Here is a 21,205-nt window from a genome sequence, read left to right as displayed (position 1 = left end):
AGTGCATCACACTCAAGTGACACACCTGGATTGCACCCCCCCCCCTCCTCCCAAACTGAAGCTGATGGGATTTGGACTGTTTCCATGACTCCAAAGACTGTATTCGCCTGCCCTGGGGATGTTACTCTCAAATGATGCCATTGTGATTTTTTTTTTTTTGAAGGTGCTACGATTTGAACTCAAGGCCTTGCCCTTGTTAGGCAAGCATTGTGCCATATGAACCATGCCTCTTAGTCTTCTTGCTTTAGGTTATTTTTCAGCTAGGATCATACTTTTTCCCTAGGCCAACCTGGAATCACAATCCTCCTACCTGTGGCCTTCCATATAACTGGAATTAAAAGAGCATACCACCATATGTTTGTTGATTGAGATGGGAATCTTTTGATCTTTATTGGCCCACTCTGGCCTCAAATGTTGTTCCTCTGGATCTCTGCCTCTTAAGTAGCTGGATGAGGGATTGGTTGTGAGTTGGAATCCTTACTGTCTTTCCTAACTCTCTCTTTCCAACCTGTATACTCTGACCTGATTCTACAATTGCCCAGCTACTCTTAGGATGGCTTAGGCTTGGATTCCTGGGGAATCCTGTGATGGCCAAGCTCAGTCTACAGTGAACTCACTAAAGGAAAGAAATCCTTGCTTTTTCTTGTGAATAATGAGGATCAGCAGGCTGGGCCAGACAGAAAAGGAAATATATCTGAAGATTAAAGAAGGGACTTACAGGCTACTCAAAAGGTCTTCTTGATCACTGAATCTCTCAGCACTGAATGGGGAAACTGAGGCTCAGAGGAAGCAACAATGTGCATGACACAGAATAGGTTTTGTAGAAGAGGTCAAGCTGGGATTTAGAGCTCCCAGGTTTTAAGATGGGCGTTGCTCTTGTAGATGCAAAATATAAAACCAGGAGTAAGATCCTTCTGAACTGCCTTCCACAGAACCTTCCAGGTCCTAGAGTTGCAACCACTATTTCAGTCCAGGCCCCAAGCCACCTAAATCCTGGAAATGCGCTCTCTTCAACTCCTAGATCTCATATACAGATGCGCCTCGGCAGAACATCCAGGAAGGCGCCTGGACGTGGGCCATTGAGGTCTTGCTGGTGCCTGTTCTCCTTTCCTTCCCTGAAGCAAGATCAACCAGTGCAAGCGCAATGGATTCCAGCTCAAGTCCTTGCTCTCTTATTCTTCCCTCCTATCAGATAGATCCTGGCCTTAGCCTTAGTTTTCCCCATCAGTTAAGGATGTGGGAAATAATAATAACAATAATCTTATCTCATAGGGCCTTGGTGAAATTAAAGGAAACGAGAGACATGCTCAACCCTTAGGACATCTCTGTGTGGCATTTCAGTCTTTTTCACTGCCTCTTTCTATCCACCATGTCTGTCTCTCTCTCTATGTGTACATGTACAGGTATTGGGGCTGGAACTCAGAGCCTGGTAGCTCTTTTTCTCAATGCTAGTACTCTACCACTTCAGCCACAACTCTACTTTCTGCTTTTTTTTTTTTTTCTCTCTCTCTCTCTCTCTCTCTCTCTCTCTCTCTCTCTCTCTCTCGCCAGTCCTGGGGCTTGGACTGTGTCCCTGGCTTCTTTTTGCTCAAGGCTAGCACTCTACCATTTGAGCTACAGCGCCACTGCTGGCTACTTTTTGTATATGTGGTGCTGAGGAATCAAACCCAGGGTTTCATGTATGCGAGGCAAACACTACCACTAGGCCATATTCCCAGCCTCTCTGCTTTTTGTTTTGTTTTGGTTTTTTGGTGGTTAATTGGAGATAAGAATCTCAGGAACTTTCCCACCTGAGCTGACTTATAATTGACATCTGCAAATCTCAGCCTTCTGAGTAGCTAGTGTGAGCCACCAGTGCCTAACTTCACCTTATCCTCTTAGGTCTTAGGTTTTAGTTCTACAAACTGAGCGGTGTTGGGAAGTGAGGGTGGCTACCCCACCCCTTGGTTTCAACTCTCCCTCCTCCCTTCCCTTGTCTCTTCCCTCCCTCTCTCATCAAAAGACTTTAATAAATGCATCTCAGCATGTGGCACTGCCTAGGGCTTTATAAGAATGAATTGCTAATCCCAGCCCTTACTTCCAAGAAATAACGATCTACAATCAAAACACATTTAATAGGTCTGACTGTGCCTAGCACTTAGTGCTACTGCTAGGCATTGTAAGATCAGCCCAAAAGGACCCTTCATGCCAGGGCCTCGCTCTCTCTGGCCTCTCTGTGTCTTCTGGGATACCATCACTTACTGCTTTCCTTGGGATTGTCAGATTCTAGAACCACTCCCAGAAGGATTCTGGGAGGATCACACCTTTTCATGCTTCTCTGTCTGCCCCAAATGCTCTCCATTGCTCTCATTTACCTCGTGAGAACCCATGTTCACAGTGGTGAATGCCCCTGGTGGTGATTTATCTTTGATGAATGCCCAGTGTGTAACTTGGCATCTTTCTATGATGTCATCACTCCAGGTTTCAATTTTGTCTTTACTAGTGATGTCTCAACTCTAGTAAAGGTTTCCAGAAACACAGCTATGGGATTCTGGGCCCAGTCAGTCAACTCATGTCTCACTTATAGGCCACATGGTACTGACTTTGTTGTTAGAATTGCCTTCCTCTCTCAGGATTGGTGCTGGATGAATGATTGTTTGGTTTGACCATTTTAGTGGCTTCTTGCACTACTGGAGGGGATGTTGGGTGTTGGGGATATTGGATAGGGTCAGAAGTACAGCTTCCATATTTAGTTTCCAGGGTGCTCCATCTTGTGATCCCTTCTTTTTGTATTTGCCTCTTCTTTTGCTGTTCTAGTAAGTATTCATTTTGTCCCATCCAGCCTCAGGATACAGGATCTTCATCTGGAAGCAGGAGAGGCAGAGAAGATTGGCCCTCTCTGTGCCCTTTGCCAAAGACATTTCCTTTTTCCAAAGTCCTTCTTTATTCTCCTCATATCCAAGTCCTTCCTAGCAACCCTGTCACCTCCTGCAGAATCAGAAAGCATTTCTCCATTCACAGCTCTGGAACACCTACTGAACATTGTCACCGGCATCCCAGGTGGCTCTCTTCTGGTCCTTCCTCACCAAACTTGGGAAGTGCAGGGTCCGTGCTGCTGCATTTGTGGCCCTCACTGTACCTAGAATAGCCCACCACATTCTGATTGGTGACACGTGCTTGCCTAATGGAAGGGTGGCTACTCCTAGTTTGTTTGAGAAGAAGGCATCTGAGTTCTCTCATTCTTGGCTTTCAGTTTTCTGCCCCAAGCCTCTAATGGACCTGCAGGTGCCTTTGCTACCGGTTGCTGGAAATGGAATCCTCTGACCAGCAACAGAAAACCAGGTGTTAAATTCTGCTTAGTATACCAAGTGAACTGGAATTACTGTGTGTGTGTGTGTGTGTGTGTGTGTGTGTGTGTGTGTGTGTGCTCACAGATCCCAAGATACTGATAATGTACATACAACAAAACTTCTAAAACCAAGCAAGATAGGACGTTGGAATAAGAAACAGTTCAACTTTATGTGTATTAAAAAAAAAAACAACAACTCATCCTGTTTGGCCTCTATCTGTCTATCTGTCTATCTACCTACCTACCTACCTACCTATCTATATTTTGGTCAGTCATGGGTCTTGAATTCAGGGCCTAGGTTCTGTCCCTCAACTCTTGCTCAAGGCTAGTGTTCTACCATTTTGTACCACAGCTCCACTTCTGTTTTTTGTTTGTTTGTTTTAGTGGTTAATTGGAGATAAGAGTCTTGTGGGGACTTTCCTGCCTGGGCTGTCTTTGAACCAGTATCCTCAGATCTCAGTCTCCCAAGTAGCTAGGATTACAGGTGTGAGCCACCAGCACCCCACCTGTTTGACCCTCTGTTTTTGAACATGTTCCATAAAAGTATGCTATATATTGGTAGATTAGTGGGTTTAATATATGTATGTGTGAACGTACATCCGTATCTGTACACATACACATGGATGTTTATATGTGTACACATTGGAGGCGGGTGTTAAACATTTTTACTGCCATCGTTGTAAGAATGTTTGAGGACTGTGGACTTAGATCACTGGGCCACCAATGACTTAGTCCTGTGCTCACACTTGTAAGGTAAGACTAGTGTCTCTGATAAATACCTTTTTTGTGTGAACTCACCTCAAGCCTGAAAGCTTTATAACCAGCATCTCAATGAATGGCAAAGTTCTTAAGGAAAGGAACTGACCGGGGTGGGGGTGGGGGGGACCCTACTCCTCCTGACTTTCCAGGGCTTGGCATATGGCTGACACTCACAAATAAGTGTGACTAGGAAGACACAAATTTGAGTACATTGGCTATTGTTTATGAGTTTTCTGCCCCAAGCTTCTAATGGACGCGCAGGTGCATTTGCCAATGAAGAATCTGTGTGTGTGTGTGAACTCTAGGCCTCATGCTTTTGCTTTACTCTTTGCCTCTACCACTTACTTAAGCCACACTACCATGTCTGGCCTTTTGCTGGTTAATTGGAGATATGAGTCTCATGGATTTGTTTGCTTTGGGCTGGCTTCAAACTGTGACTCTTAGATCTCAGCTTCCTGAATAGCTGGGATTACAGGCATGAACTTAGAAAATCTCTTAAAGTTTTCAAATTTGGTTCTAGTTTAATCCTCCAGTATTTACTTCCAAAGAGCATGCTTAATAAGTTTACTAGAGAATCATCATGTGGCAAATAAATAAATATATGCCCACATAACTGTGTTTCAGCCTTAGGTACTGAAGTAACAAGTTTGATCTCAAGTTACTTGTGTTTCTTTCTCTCCTCCACCCCCAAACAAGCAAGCCAGACATTTTCCTGGTGTAAATTTTCAAACAGATTAAAAACAAACAAACTAGAACAAACAGTATATCGTGAACTCTATGGATATATTACTCTGCTTCGGTAACCATCAGCCAGCCCCTGTTCAATGGGGTCATTTGCTAACCAATCCTAGGCCTCATATCATTTCCTCTGGAAATACTGCCATGCTCATGGCTGTTTAGGAAGAAGCAAGCCTCTCATCAAATGCAGTTGTGGTATGGGAACTGAGCAGACAGAAATGGCAGAGCCACACTCCCTGGGGGGAAGGAGAGAAGGCCAGGAATGATTTGATAGCAGGGGTGTTTAGGTTGAGTTGCTAAGCTTAACTTCTAGACTCCCTTGTTGAAATTTCAGAACCAAAGAAGGGGACCTATCAGATAAGGAATGAACACGAGAGGAAGACAGGACAACAGAGAGAGCTAAGAACATGCTGGGTCTCTTGTCTACCCTTATACCAGCAGACTCCAGTAGTGGCAGAATCGGCCTGGCTGAGGCTCTTCCCGCTGTTCCTTTCAACATATGAGGAACCTCTGGCTGTGCCAGAGTGGGCATTTTTTTCCCCATGCATACAGATTTCTGTGTCCCCTCAATGGGCTCTGGCCTGTGGGCTCCCCTTCCACTCTCTGGAAGCTTCTGGGAGGGGCCATCTGCCTTCAGCCCCTGTCCCCCCCCCACCCCACGATCAGCAGCATGTGACTTCTTTCTTCCTGTACAAGTTGAGCACTTGCCACCCTGCTGTCTGTTTTTCCTTGCTAAGGTTCAGTTCTAATTATGTTGATTTTCTTCATCCCACCCCCTCCTGGAAGCTTATTAGGTTGAATATTTTTATTTATTATCATTTCGCCCAACTCCTGCCAGCATTTCCAATTACTCTCCCCGCTTCCTTGTAATTGTCTTTCTGTAATGGCTCTGAAACAATTGCGCTAAATGAGGTGTCTCCTGCAAGATGAGAGTCTCACTTCATTAAAGGCTAATGTATTCTCAGCTCCAGCTCTGTGGGGCTAGCTTGGAAGGAAGACATTTAAACAGCTTCTTTTATTTTATAGGGAGCAACTTTTCAGCGACGAAGATGTCTGTGGGGTATATGTGTATGTGTGTGCGTCTCTTAGATTTTAATTTAAAGAAAGTTTATGAAATAGGAGAAGTACCCTTATTGAAGAGACTTTGTTCTCAGGTTGCTAGGACTCATGCAAATGAGGCACAGGGGATCTGGGTAGAAAAGGGCCCTCCATGCTGGAAGTCCCCACTGCCCTTCTGCTAGTCCCCACCCCTTACTCTCTTGTTTGGTGCATGCTGGACTCACCCCCTAAACCTCTTCATGCCTCTATCCTGTCTCTGCTTTCTGCAGGATGTGTTCAGATTCAGCTGTGGGGATGCCCCCTTGTTATGCATTATTTTGTATGAATCAGGTCTTTCTCAGTTCCTCTATCCTGGCTCATTCATTTATTCCTTCATTCATTTGCTCATTGTCTAATTGTCCTTTTGTCATTCGTTCAGCACAGATTCTACTTTTTTTTTTTTTAACACACTGTGTTCAGGCATTATTCAGGCTGAGGATATGCCCTTTTGGAGAAATAGAAACAGATGATTTGCAAGCAGGCACCTCCGCTACAATACATTAAATGCTGTAATCAGGCACAGGCAGACACTCTGAGCAGCCAGGAGGGCACCTCAGAAAGTCTCTCGGGATGTAGGGAGGCTCCTCGAAGCAGAGTGGTCTGAACTGATACCTGAAGGATCAGGAGTTAGCCAAGAAGTGAAGGAATGGGTGGAAGAACCTCAGGCAGAGGGAACTTCATGAATCAAGTCCTGGTGGCCAGAGATAGCTTGGCAGGTGAAGGGAAATGCAAAATTTTCCATCTGGCAGATGCTTAGTCAGGGATAGAGGTAGGGCTGGAGATCAAGGAGAGTCTTGAAGGCCACGCTTCTGAGGGAGAAGTGGTGGAATGTGTAAGAGTTCTGAGGATTGATTTGGACAGATCTGTGTTTGGGAAAGATGGCTTTGGTATGTACAATGGGTTGGAGAAAGACAATGAAAAAGAGGCCCCACTGGGGATATGGCCTAGTGGCAAGAGAGCTTGCCTCGTATACATGAGGCCCTGGGTTCGATTCCCCAGCACCACATATACAGAAAATGGCCAGAAGTGGCGCTGTGGCTCTAGTGGCAGAGTGCTAGCCTTGAGCAAAAGGAAGCCAGGGACAGTGCTCAGGCCCTGAGTTCAAGGCCCAGGACTGGCCAAAAAAAAAAAAAAAAGAATCCAGGGACAGTGCTCAGGCCCTGAGTCCAGTCCCCAGGACTGGCAAAAAATAAATAAATAAAATAAAATAAAATAAAAAAAAGAAAAAGAGGCCCCAGAGACCTTGTAGGCAGCAAGAAAGAGTGATGGCTAGACTGAATATAGACACTGTGTCAATGTATGAGGGGCCCAGATGGAGAAATGGCAGTGTGGAGGGGAGGGAGAGAGGGCATGAGTATCTATATGGAACAGCAAGGCATCTGCCAATGCCCATGAATGTTGCTCAAAGTAGCCACCCTTCCTTTAGAGGCTGGATGAGGAAGAAGTTCTTACTATGTCGGAAGTGAAGAATTTCCATACAATCAGATATGTCCTTATGTCTCGGGTATTTTCTTTAGGATCCTTTGAAGCTTGCCAACAACAGCTATAACAGAAATCAAAATGACAGCCCAACTCCCATTGATGGAGGCCTACTATTTTCTAGGCATCCATTCGTGTGATCACGTACAGTATCTATAATTTATAGCTCTCATATCAATCTTATCAGGCAGATGTCATCATTACTGTCTCTATCATAAAAATGAAGAAACTGAGGCACAAGGAGAAATTAGCAAGCTGCCAAGGACATCAGTATCCTTCATAGAACAAAGGGAAGGAGGGAGTCTAGTCAGTCCAGAGCCAGCCTGGGTACCTCTGAGGCCCAGAAGAGGGACTTGGCTCTGTCCCTGCTTTGCAGATCCCAGCTGACAGTTGTTCTAGGTGCTGCACAAAGGCTCTGCCTGCTCCCCTCCCCCTCCCAAGTTAGTATTTCCTTCCCTTTGGTTTCCAGAATATACACCTTCCTCAGTTAGAGCCCTGCTGACTTGCTGTTATTTCTTTGCATGTCTGTCACCTCTGCTATACTTTGGCTTTCTAAGGAAGGGAGCTTGGCTGCCTCTTCTTTGTAGCCTGGATGCCCGGAATAGGGGCTAGCACACACTAGGTATTCTGTGAATAAATAAATGTTGTTAAGCAGGTCTAGATGCTTAAGGGGGATTCTACAGGTCAAAGGAAAAGATCCCCAACTCCCATCTCCACCACCAGAGAATCCAGCTGCCCAGGTAGGCTACAGGTTAGACCCCAAGGGGTCTGCTTAGCAATCAGGGGGCACTTATCTGGAACAAAATCTTTCAGCACCCTGGGAAATTGTAGAAGCCAAGGTAAGAGCTCCTTCTGAGCCTGAGTGGGAGGACTGGAGGAGGAGAGTCTAGCTGGATGTTTGTTTTGATGAGGTGCTTATGTAACACACCAGGCTTCCTCTGCCTCCCAGAGACTGGGAGAGAACGCACCCCAAGGAAATAAACAAATGGAGCTGGAGACACAGCACTTGCGCTATTAGACAACTGGAGTGAAGAGGTGCACACATCTGACGTCTTCAGCAAAAATGTAGCGCCGGGGCAATTTCCAAGCAGCCTTTTTTTTTTTTTTTTTTACAAAGAATAAATCGTGTCTTTAAATACTCAAGTGGAAAGAGCACTGATGGGTGTTCTGTCTCCCCAAACCTCAAATCATTCTCTCTGATTGCCATTCTTCCAACACTGATGTGGGGAGCTGGAAGATTCTGTCCTCCGGAGGGAGGGAGTCACCTCCTCAACAATTCTCTCCAGTGCCTATGGAGTCAGAGCTCTGCCATGGTCCCAAGGCACCTGGAGAGAACAGCTAGGGGCCAAGATGGGAGGAAGGAAGTACAGTCAGGACCTGGCATCCACAGGTTCTGCAGCTTTCAGTAACCAAGGACGGCAAATACTCAGAAAAAAAGTGGGTCTCTGCTCCAACACATAAACTTCTTTTTCTTCTTTGCCATTATTTTTTTTAAAAAGCCTACAACAGTATAACAACTATTTACATAGCATTTACATGGTAATAGGTATTATAAGCAATCTAGAGATCATTTGAAGTATACAGGAGAATGTGCATAGGTTATATGCAAATACTACACTATTTTATTTATATAAGAGATTAGAGTTGCTACAGATTTGAGTAACTATGAAGGATCCTAAAATCCTAGAACGAATCTCCCAGGCTACCAAAGGACAAGTATACTGTACTTAAGTTCTGGGGTCTGGGTTTTGAGGCCTGGCCTGGTCACAAATAACTCGTGTGACTTTGGGTCAGTGTTTTTCCCTTCCTGAGCTTCAGTCAGCCTATCACATCTTTCAAAGGATGTGAGTCGTCAGGTAGGCCCTGCCTAAATGGAGAGGGGTACCTAACCTTCAGGTCAGAGCAGAGTTGAAAGGAAGAGCTGTGTCTGCCAGTGAGTGACATGGAGTCTCTGCCCGGGCTAGTAGCTCTCTTTGTCTCCTGTTCCAGAGCTCAGCCCTTACATGAATGTTGCTTTTCATAACACCAAAGACAATGTCAGGTGAATTCTAAGTCTGAAATCCCATGAGGGCTTTTTGATACAACCAATTAGACCTCCTGAGCTCAAGGGACATGGAAAACTGGCTCACCTAATTGGCAGAATAGGGCAAGAAGTCTTAGAACCCTAAAATGAAGCTAGACAACATGTCACCCTGTTGAGCTGGAAGTATAGATCAAGCAATGGTACAGCCTTTGCCTCACATGCATTAGGCCTTGGGTTCCATCTACAACACCACGAGAACAAACAAACAAAATGTCATTTTGTTTATTTGTATACTTGTGTATTTATTGAGAAAGAACCTACCATGTGCCCAGCTAAAGACCGAGGCTGTAGCAGTGACCAGTCTGTGGTGTTATTCCTTCCAAGTATGTAGTCCAACAGACATTCCACAAGAAATGAGTGGACACTGGTCTCCATTTTGTAGATGAAAAAAATAAAGCCACTCAGAAAGAAAAATGGCTGTCAGAGAGTCAGTTGGTGAACCCAGCAGAATTAAAAACTGCATTGGGAAGAGGAAAGGAAGTACAACATGCCCAGGATTCTAATCCGTGTCTGGTACTATCCAGTGAAGAGTTCTAACCTGCTTCCACCATTTCCAGAGCCCAGGAACATTTCTAGGATCCCATGTGACCTCCCTCATAGCTCTGAACCCCAGCGTCACTCATATCTGGAGGTCAGAAGTTTCTCATATGAAGATTCCCTGTGAAGCCTCCAGTCTTGAGGAGTCAGAAGATGTATTTCATTGCAGGGCAGGGGCGACCACTGGGGGATGAGAGCAGCACCCCCATTCTGGTGCAGGGAAAAGTGTCGCTTCCTTTACAGGCAGGGCTGCTGGTACCCATCCCCTCACCAGGTGAGCCTCTAAGTGAGTGGGCCTGAGATTGGTACCCTGAAGTCCCAAGACAAGGAAGAGACTTGGGCCTCCTGGATCCAGGAACAACTTAAATCGCTCATCAGGAAACAAACTAACAAAGCTAGGAGCCTGCCTGGTGAGTTGGACATGCAGAGATAAAAGTGGGGGAGATCTGAGTGAACTTGCGATTCAGGGACTTCATGAGCTACAAGTTCTGTTTCCCACATTCCTGGAACCTTGAAAGGATGATCTTTTCCATCCTTCTTATCTCCAGGCAGGACTGCATTTAACCTACCACCCAATCACCCAACCATGAAAATCTCCCTTTTCCTAAGATTACCCACCCAGAGGAAGGAATGGATAGGCGGCTGGAGTGCCACATTCTCATTTTCCTGGGGAGGTTCGGAAGAGAGATGAGAGGGCCCCCAGAGTCTCTAGGAGCTGGGTTCTGGATTTGACATCCACTCAACTCTGCATCTCTAGAAGTCTTTTGGGAACATCCTTAAAAAAGACCCGTGACTCACCGGGCGCTGGTGGCTCACGCCTGTAATCCTAGCTATTCAGGAGGCTGAGATCTGAGGACTGTGATTCAAAGCTAGCTCAGGCAGGAATGTCTGTGAGACTTAACCACCTGAAAACTGGAAGTGGCACTGTGGCTTAAGTGATAGACCACTAGCTTTAAGCTGAAGAGCTTAGGGACAGCCTCCAGGTCCAGAGTTCAAGCCCCATGACCGACAAAAAAAAAAGACTTGTAACTCAGAACTAAGTGTCTACCTTGCTCTGAGTCTCTTGTTCACTGTTCCAAGTCCTGGGTAGGCCCCTCAGGAATAGAATGGGAACAAAAGCCTTTCTCCACCAGACCCATGCTATAAGTGTGTGTGTGTGTGTGTGTGTGTGTGTGTGTGTGTGTGTGTGTGTGTGTGTTTAAAATTAGAAGGAGGGCATCCAGATTCCATCTAGAAAGTACTGGTGCTGGCTAAACCAGTGCTGAGTACGATAGGCCTTGGGTTCCCCAAGAAGGTTTCTCCACCTAGCTTTGAGGGTTGGTGGTCCTCTGAGCTTCCTCCTGCTAATATTCTCATCCTTGGACCCCTAATCCTCAGAACTCCCTCGTTCACCACCTTTTCTCTGGCTTGGTAGTCCCCGAGACATGCTTTCTTCTCAGGTAGTTGGTCGCTTCCTGGTTTTCCAGCAGATGGATCCTGCTGCTCTTCTCTGGCTCGGGCTGCTGTTGTGGCTGCAGATTTCTCAGCAAGATCTTGAGCCAGGAGCAGGGAGAGGAGATGCTACTGCCACAGCCCGCAGCTGCCTCTGCTGCCAACATCAAAGCTTTCCATGAGGCTTTGGTAGAATGTTAAGGATTGAGAGATAATTAAGTTGCATTTCTGTGCATTGTTTACTGTTGCTCTCAACCAATCACTATTCCATAGGGGCTAATCTGTGTATCTGTGTAAGTTTTTTTTTTCTCTCTCTCATTCTTCCTTTGCAGTGCCTATTTGTACCACATTCTTCATTATACTTCAGATACAATTTTAATTTTACTATTATTAAATCTTCCCCAAAGCTGTATTATTCTGTGCCTCTGAGCTGGAATTCCTGATTTGGGGACTGTTTAAATCTGGGCCTGTTCACAAATGATTGTTCTTGTTTACAAAAGAACATGAGTTAAGACTCAGCACTGGAGAAATCCCTGCTTCCTGCCCTCAACTCACCTGGAAATAGGAGGTAGGAGAGAAGCAAGATAAGGTCCAGAGGGATGTGGTACTTTTTCCTATTGAAGGAGCCTCTGCATGGCTTCCAATGGCCAACCGGTAGAAAGGCAGTTTGATACTCTGGCTGGAAAGGGAGCTAGAGATTTACTTTTCCTCTTCTTGAACTCAGGGCCTCATGTTCTTGCTATGCCTTTTCACTCAAGGCTGGCACTCTACCACTTGAGCCACATCTCCACTTCTGGTGTTTTGCTGGTGAATTGGATATAATAATCCCTCAGATTTACCCTCCTGGGCTGGCTTCAAACCATGATCCTCAGATCTCAATCTTCTGAGTATTTAGGATTACAGGCATGAGCCACCAGTGCCTGGCTTTGTTTTTATAGAGTGTGGAATATCAACAGTATAATGCACCATGCTCATTTCAGCAATGATTAGAAGCCTGGACTTTGTAATCAGACACATACAAGTTTGAAACTCAATTTCTCTACTTACTAGGCCTCTGACATTGGACATTTATACACCTTCTCTCAGCTTCAATTTCCTTGATGTAAAAATGGGGATGATAATGAGGAAGATAATGATAAAGGGATAACAGTTTCAAATAGTGGCTGCCCATGGTAAGGACTTAGTTAGGAGTAATGTATTACTCTTCTTTCTGCACTATAACACATACGTGGGGCTGGCTACTCTATAAAGGAAACAGGTTTATGTAGATCACCATTTTGGATGTTCAAGGGAACGGTCCTGGCCTCTGCCTAGTGCTGGTGAGAGCCTCTGGCAGATGTCATCACGGTGGTTGGACAGAAAGTAAGAGAGTCAGGTGCTAGGATCACTAGAACATTGCTCTCTCGTGTTCAGTTCTTAATCCCCACCTAAGGGCCATGCCCCCAATGATTTATTATGTCCCCTTCTCTCTCGAGAAAGGGCCTCACAGTGCCCAAGGATGGATGACCTCAAGCTTACTTTGTAGCCCAGACAAGCTCTCAACTCTCAAGGTTGAGATTACAGGCATGAACCACCGTGTCTATTTAGTTCCACTTCTTCAGAGTGCCTCCATCTCTCAACATCATCACATGGGGATCCATATTTCCAGCACATGAACTCTTAGGAGACACATTCAGACCATATCCAAGCGATAGCAGGTAGTAAAGTGATGATGGCATTGCTATCATAATTGTCATTGCATCGTTCTCTCTCCTGGAGTTACCCACTGGAGCTAGCTCGCTTGCTCACTTGGTTTTGTGTGAGCGCTCCGAGACCTGAGCCTGCCTCTGGTCTCATCACTGAGCCAGTGGAGTGGAGTAAGAAGCACTTTCCATATGCTCCTGATGACTGCTAATGGTAGGAATCAGTTACCTGCTTTCCCAACGAGGCCGGGGAACAGAATGGCAGATTCCAGGGGGCCTGAGCATGCAGAAAGAATCCAGCCCTGTCCCAATCCCAGGTAGATGGCCCTGGGATTTTGAGAGCCCAGAGCTAGCTGCTGCCAGTCTCTGCTACCATCAGACACTGTAGCTCTCCTGCTGTACCTCCAAGCATCCCAGCATCTTAACTTCCTTCTGGACTTCCTTAGCTTCTTTCTTCCTCTATCACCCTGTCCCTCCATGCTCACACACACACACACACACACACACACACACACACACACACACACTAAAACCATAACTCCCCCCCCCTTCCCATTATCTCTAACCCATATACTCCAGGAAGTTTAATTTGTTCTCGGTAGTAATCACCATTAACTAGAAATTGTCTTTCTCTGTGTAAACACGTCATTAGTGAAGCTGGTTTTCTGCAGGGTCCAGATTTCATTTTTATTAAAATGAAACACTTTCAGGCGCCTCACTGTGTCCAAGGAAAGAGAGTATAATTTTAACCCATTGGGTTGGCCACAGATAATTGGGCTGGCATTTGATTGGACGATTAGGGAAATATCTTCTTTGCATGCAGTATAATTTGCATTTTTTCCCCACTTATATGAAGCTAAGTCATGCTTTCGTACACAGGCAGTTTTAATGAGCATTATAAATCCTAATGAATATATTTTCATGTTCATTTTATTGGCTTGTTTTTATTACTAGAGGTCTGAAAAACAGGGCCAGCAAGGAAGCTGAAGAGAAAATGGCAGGGGAGACAAGCACTGTGGTAAACTCTCCACCCTTCCCCTTCTGCCATCGGTTTGCCAGGGATGTGAGGACAGATCGGAAGGGTCATTCAGATCCTTTTTAACCAAGCTAGAAGTTGCTCAGGACTACAGGAGATGCAGCAACCGTGTCCCTCCTCTGGGGCTAGCAGAACTCCCACTGTGGCCTCAGCGTGAACTAGAATAGCAGCGTAAACATTGGAGGCGAGGAAGGCAGCAGCCCACTTCATCAAGGTCTGCCATGGAAAATGGAGGGAAGAATGTATGCACAGTGTCAGTGCCTACATAGTACAATCTCAATACAGGTTGATCACAAGGAACCACTGTAGCTGTAGCCTGTGTCAAAGCCAGCACTGAAAGGCAGCTGATAAGTGTGTGGAGTCGAGTTTTCTCCTGGATGATTTAGGAGGCTTGCCAATATCTCAGGGTCTTAGCACATTATTACATGTATCGGTTATAGGCCTCAGAGTTCTGCTTATCTCTATAATGAGAGGGTATTTGGGGGGCACTTAGCGTGATGTAGATGCTAGGCATATATAAAGACACATACAAATGGCCGTTAAACTTCCTACCAGCTCCAACATTTCAAAGAAATTTGGGCTGGGAATATGGCCTAGTGGCAGAGTGCTTGCCTCGTATACATGAAGCCCTGGGTTCGATTCCTCAGCACCACATATATAGAAAAAGGCAGAAGTGGCTCTGTGGCTCAAGTGGTAGAGTGCTAGCCTTGAGCAAAATGAAGCCAGGGACAGTGCTCAGGCCCTGAGTCCAAGGCCCAGGACTGGCAAAAAAAAAAAAAAAAAAAAAAAAAAAAAATTCTGGCCAGGCACTGGTGAATAATGCCAGTAATCTTAGCTACTAAGAAGGCTGAGATCTGGGCTGGGGATATGGCCTAGTGGCGAGAGTGCTTGCCTCGTATACATGAGGCCCTGGGTTCGATTCCCCAGCACCACATATACAGAAAATGGCAAGAAGTGGTGCTGTGGCTCAAGTGGCAGAGTGCTAGCCTTGAGCAAGAAGAAGCCTGGGACAGTGCTCAGGCCCTGAGTCCAAGCAGTAGGACTGGCCAAAAAAAAAAAAAAAAAAGAAGGCTGAGATCTGAGGACTGCAGTTCAAAGTCAGCCAGGGCAGGAAAGTCTGTGAGACTGTCTTTTCCAGTTAGCCACCAAAAATCCAGAAATGAAGAGTGACTTAAAGAGTAGAGCACCAGCCTAGAGTGAAAAAGCTAAGGGACAGTATTCAGACTCTGAGTTCAAGCCCCAGTACTAGCTTCAGTACTACACACACTGTCTGGGGCCTGTCTGGCCTCTATGTCATCCACTCATTGACCTTCTTCTCATGTATAGACTGGTGTGTGACCAATGAGCTGACTAGCCAACCAATCTCATCTCTCTTATCACATCCCTTCCAATATTTATTTACTTATTTATGTATTTATGTGTTCATTCATTTATTGTCAGTCCTGGGGCTTGAACTCAGAGCCTGAGCACTGTCCCTTCTTCTTTTTGCTCAAGGCTAGCATTCTACCACTTGAGCCACAGCGCCACTTCTGGCTTTTATATGTGGTACTGAGGAATCAAACCCAGGGCTTCATATATGCAAGGCAAACACTGTACCACTAGGCCATATTCCCAGCCCAGAGAATACATTTCTTCTTTTTTTTTATCATGGAAAATAAAGTTTTATTCAAAATGACTGGAAAGGTTTATATAAAAATAAAAATAACTTTTTTCTTCCTCATTGTTAAAAACACAATACAGGTGAAAGGAGCTTTAGGGTTTATTCAGTGCATTATGGGCTTTTTTTTTTTTTTTGCAGTACTAGCGTTTGAACTCAGATCTTTGTACTTACAAGAACTCTACCCCATTTAAGCCTTTAACTCAGTTCTTTTCCTTTTCAGATAGGGTCTTACAATTTTTTTTTTTTTTTGGCCAGTCCTGGGCCTTGGACTCAGGGCCTGAGCACTGTCCCTGGCTTCTTCCCGCTCAAGGCTAGCACTCTGCCACTTGAGCCACAGCGCCGCTTCTGGCCGTTTTCTGTATATGTGGTGCTGGGGAATCGAACCTAGGGCCTTGTGTAGCCGAGGCAGGCACTCTTGCCACTAGGCTATATCCCCAGCCCCGGGTCTTACAATTTTGCCTGGACTAACTTTGGACAGAGAGCCTCCTGTCTACACCTCCCAACTAGCTTTGATCACAGATGTGTACCACCATGCCTGGCACATTCTTTTTTTTTTTTTTTGGTCAGTCATGGGACTTGAACTCAGGGCATAGGTGCTGTCCCTGAGCTTTTTCACTCAAGGCTAGTAGTGGTCTACCACTTTGAGCTACAGTACCACTTCCAGTTTTATGTTGATTAATTGGAGATAAGAGTCTCATAGAGTTTTCTGCTCAAGCTGGCTTTGAACTGTAACCCTCAGATCTCAGTCTCCTGGGTAGCTAGGATGATAGGTGTGAGTCACAAACATTATAGGTGTGGCTCACAAATGTTCTTGCTGGAGCAATCCCCCTTTCTTTTCCAAGTGATGTTTCATGTGCACTGCTAGCTAGGATGGGTAGGTGGGCAGCAGAGGCCCATGGGGCTTTCTGCAGCCATTCCCTGATTCAGGGAGCAGCTTGCTACTGTCACATGTGGAGGGCATGTGCCAACTGTTACTAACTTTATGGATTGATTTGAGACTTTATTGAAAATGCATACTCTTAGGATTCAGCAATCTAGCTTGTGTGGCGGTGACACCTGTAGCTTGCACGTGCGCAGGCTGTGCATTGATTCATTGTGTACAAGGTTAGAGATGCCTACCCAGGCATGCCTATCGTTCCCCTATCCAGGAATAGGAGAAAGGCCGACTCAATCTTGTAATACTGTACAACTCCAAAATGAATGAGGTAGCCCTATGGACTGGTTCTTCCCTTTTTCTCTTCCCCTTTCCCTTGTCTTCAGAGAATACATTTCTTTTTGAACATTGTCACCCTTTTCCTTGCTCTTTCCCAGTTTTCCCCTCCCATTCCCACCCACAAGGGTTGTATCATTCATTTTCAACACAGTGTCTAGTGAGTACCGCTGCTGCATTTGTTCACCCTTTGTCCCTCCATTTCTGTGCCCCCTCTTACATTCCCAAAGGCAGATACATGAACAAACAAAACAAAAGGAAATAAAAATACAACCAAGAAAAATACCCATTGTTTCTATTTCCTGGAGTTCATTTAAATAAATATTATTTTATATGATCAGATGCACATAGGTATTGTGCCTTTATGATCCTTTCCTAAGACTATCCTCCTTTGGTCTCACTATGTGTGAATGCCTAGAGACCTGTATACTTTATCATGTCCCAGTGTGTTTTTTTTAACCATCCAATGTACTTACTTGTAAATTTATGGGCATATTCTAGCTACCACAAATGAGGGAAACCATGCAATCTATATTCCTCTGAGTCTGGCTTACTTTGCTGAATATAATTTTTCCAAGTTTTCCCATTTCCTTACAAATGGCACAGTATCATTCTTTCTGATGGATGAATAGAATTCCATTGTATATATCACAGTTTGGGGATTTTGAGGATATTTTAGAAGTTAATCAAAGCTAATTCAATTGCCTTTGCCAACATCTCTTCAAAATGGCAGCTCAGTTTTGGGGGAAGTGACATCCCACAATTGATGAATCTTGTATCCCCCCCGCTTCATACACACATACACAGAGCTGAACACATCTTGTGATTTTTCAGGGAAAGTTTGTGACTTCCTATTGTACAAGAGATATTACTGAATAAGTGCCACAAGCTAGAGTCTGCCACATACTAGGAAGCAGTAACAGAGAGGCCTGGCACCAAAGGGAAAGGATGCTGCCCACAGTGGGGCCCATGGTAAAGTTCAGAGGTGGTAATGTACACTGTGTGAGCTCAGGTGAGCATCGTATTTCCCCTGGCCTCTTGCTCCTCGTTTATCACATAAAAATAAGAATCCACACCTATTGTGCAGTAAGGATTTAAATGAGCTATTGATTGACTCAATACCAAGTCTCAAAGTAATTTGGACGGGGGGGGGGGCGGGGCTCCAAACCCACAATTTGGTCCTGGGTCCCAGCTCATGTCTTATCTTAGAGGGGTGGAAAAATATTTGCTGTTAGGATGGCGTATTGTTGCTCCCTAGATTTGGATCTTGTTTTTTTTCTAAAGAGGAGCAACAAATGGGTAGTTCTGGCTACAGTCTGCCCTTGGGATGGTTCCATAGATCTGATCCACCCTCACCTCCTTATTTTACTTGACCTGATGACTGCCCAGTGGGCACTGCAGTTTGCCTTGAGAAATGGGCAGAGCAACATTTCTCTGAGACAATGCCAGGCCCTGACTGTGATCTTACTAGTACTTAGAGATCTCTGCTGCTTAGCACTGATTCAACCTGTGGGATAGATTGTACTGTGTCTCTTTAAGACCGCTAACTTATGGTCAGAGGTCCTTGGTGGCTTCTTGCCCCCTCCTTGCTCCCACACCCATGTTTCATAGGTGTGAGATTGGGGATAATTTGCTCAACAAGAGCCTTTGATGTCCTCACAGTGTGTGTGTGTGGGGGGGAAGCAGGCAACAATAATCCTTTCAGTTACTGCATTTCTTTCTCTAGTCAAGGCTAAGAGTCTGACACAGACCAGCTGATTTTGCTCAAAGGAAAAAGAGAAGTGCTTCCTTAGAGGAGCAGAGCTTTTGCTCCAAGGCTGTTCTTGTCGGATGTGCAAAACAAAAGAAATGAGGCTCATGAGACTAAATTTTTGTCAAAAAGGTGGTGTAAGTACAAAAGCAGGTTGGGTACCAGTGGCTCATACCTGTAATCTCAGCTACTCGGTAGGCTGAGTTCTTCACAGTATGGTACAAAGCCAGCCTGGGCAGGAAAGTTCATGAGACTCTTATCTGCAATTCATCAGCAAAAAGCTGGAAGTAGAGCTGTGTCTCAAGTGGTAAAGTGATCATGTAGAGCATCAATGCTATGGGATAGCATTGAGTTCAAGCCCCAGTTATGGGACACACACACACACACACACACACACACACACACACAAAATCTGTGGATCTATGGCAGTTAGGGGTGTAATGGTGTTGGCATATCCAAAGCTGTTCTCAGGTCCATGGGACAAAGCTTCCATCAGAACAACTTACCCATGGTTCAGAAAGGCAGGAGCATTAGAGGAGGCCTCCAGTCTCCTGTAACTAACTAGCTTAAGGTGGCTGGAGGGGAAGAGTTAAAAAGGAAGTTAATTCATTGTGGGCAGTGAGCACAGGCTTGCTCACAAGAGGCCTTGACATCAGACCCAATTCTAGACAAGGAAGGGAGGAAGGGTGAGGGCCAGAAAGTGTGTGTGAGTGTGTGTGTGTGTGTGTGTGTGTGTGTGTGTATGTGTGTGTGTAGGCAGCCCTGGGGTCCTTTCGTCACTGTATCTCTCCTTGGGTGAGCAGGACTGGTGACTCCTGAGGGGCAGGGTTAAGGGTCAGAACAGACCACAGAGATGAAAATGAAAAGATGCTTGTGTTCTGGCCGCTGGGGAAGGGAGGGTGGCGGGTTGATAGGGCAGCCCTGGGAGGGGGAGCCATCGCACCTCGCAGGCTGAGGGGCTGTTTGCTTAGCCTCCTGTTGCAGATTAGTCAGGCCTGCGTCCTGCAGCTTCACACTGAGGTGAGGAAGGCAGGCTGGCTGTTTGCATTAGGCCTCCTGGGGAGCTCAAGGCATTGTGGGATGGCTGGAGGTGCTTCCATGAAACCGATTTCCAAGCCCCTCCACCTTTGCCCCCTCCTCTCTCCCTGTCTCTCTTGCCTCTGTTTTCTGATGCAATCCTCCAGATCCACAGGCTTTGCTGGGCTGGAAGGGGCGCGCGCAACCTCCCTTCCATCCTTTCTGGTACTAATTCACTTCTCAACTCTCACTGCCTTTTCTCAACTCAGCCTTGTTCTCCCACTCAGTAAACTCATCCACACTGTCAATTCCTCTTTGTATTAGGAAGATTGGGGGGGGGCTACCTTTTCCTCATTCAGTTATTTTGGTTGTATTCGGGTCTGATGTGCTGGCAGGTGGCTCTGGAGCAAGGTTCTGAGCTGTGTCATGGAGGGCCAACTGTACAGCAAGGATGGGGGTAGGTGGGTAGGCCAGGTCTAGCTCCCTGCTGGGAACCAATTCCTCCACTTCTTGGGTCCTCAGTTTCCTCAGAGATACAATGGGGAGGAGGTCACACTACCATTCAAGGAAGTGCCCCACTTGATAAAGGAGATCTTCTAGCACAATCTATCAAGTTCCGCCAGCACCCCACCCCTATCATGCCAGGATCGCCTGTGCAGTCTTTTCCTGGCTGAGCAGGGGGACAGTGTGAGGCTTGGAGTGGAGCACATGTTGGGGTTCTGCTGCTGCTGCCGCTGCTGCCAGGCCTAGTTTAGGCAAACAGCAGGGACTGCTGGCTGCGGCTCCAGCCCCCACTTACGCAGTAACAGCTGCAGTCCAGCTGCTGGCATCCCCGCTGGGGGAGCGTGCTAAACCTCTCTGGGGTCAGCGCTGTGGTATGTCGGTTTCCATAGCAACCAGCCAACGGGCCACTTTCTCAGAACAATTCCCCTACTCAGCCGGGTTCTGGACTTAGCTCAGCCCAAGGGCATGTGGCTGAGGAGCCGCACGGGAGGGGGAGAGGGCGCCCAGGACCCCCCTCTTGGCACCCTCAGACCGTGGTTATCTCAGTCTTGTCTCCCTCTGCACGGGGACTGGATCAAACGCTGAAGCTACTCACTTTCTATGCATCCTGCTGGTCCCTGGTCTCCTTTCTGTACCACCCCCTGCCTCCCACCGCCCATCCACAGACCGCCCAGCTCGGCCTGGCTGGAAGACATCTCAGGTCTTTGTCTGAATATGGACAACAGCTGCTTGGCTGAGCTCAGAGCTGGGAGGACGGAGGGAGTGCTGGAATGGTGTACTGTGTGTGTGTGTGTGTGTGTGTGTGTGTGTGTGTGTGTGTGTGTGTGTGTGCGCGCGCGCGCGCCCATGAGTGCTGGGGACAGGGGCTTCCCCTGACTTCCATCTTTATACCC

At 46.2% G+C, this 21,205-nt stretch overlaps 1 protein-coding gene across 8 annotated transcripts in view; it reads left to right on the top strand.

Moving 5' to 3' along the window:
• The window catches only part of Pknox2 (PBX/knotted 1 homeobox 2), a 248,935-nt gene that overhangs the window by 65,946 nt on the left and 161,784 nt on the right, over positions 1-21,205 (top strand). Inside the window, exon 1 of one of the 8 annotated variants that reach the window (XM_048343709.1) lies at positions 12,607-12,625. The exons of the other annotated variants lie outside the window; for them this stretch is intronic. The gene's annotated coding sequence lies outside the window, so the exon portion shown is untranslated. Of the gene's footprint in view, positions 1-12,606; positions 12,626-21,205 lie in introns of those variants that run through there. 8 annotated transcript variants of the gene reach the window in all.

Source organism: Perognathus longimembris, chromosome 3 (genome assembly GCF_023159225.1).
Source record: "Perognathus longimembris pacificus isolate PPM17 chromosome 3, ASM2315922v1, whole genome shotgun sequence".
NCBI classification, from domain to species: Eukaryota; Metazoa; Chordata; class Mammalia; order Rodentia; family Heteromyidae; genus Perognathus; species Perognathus longimembris.
Note: the sequence above shows the minus strand (reverse complement) of the source record. Positions and strands in the feature narration are given on the sequence as shown.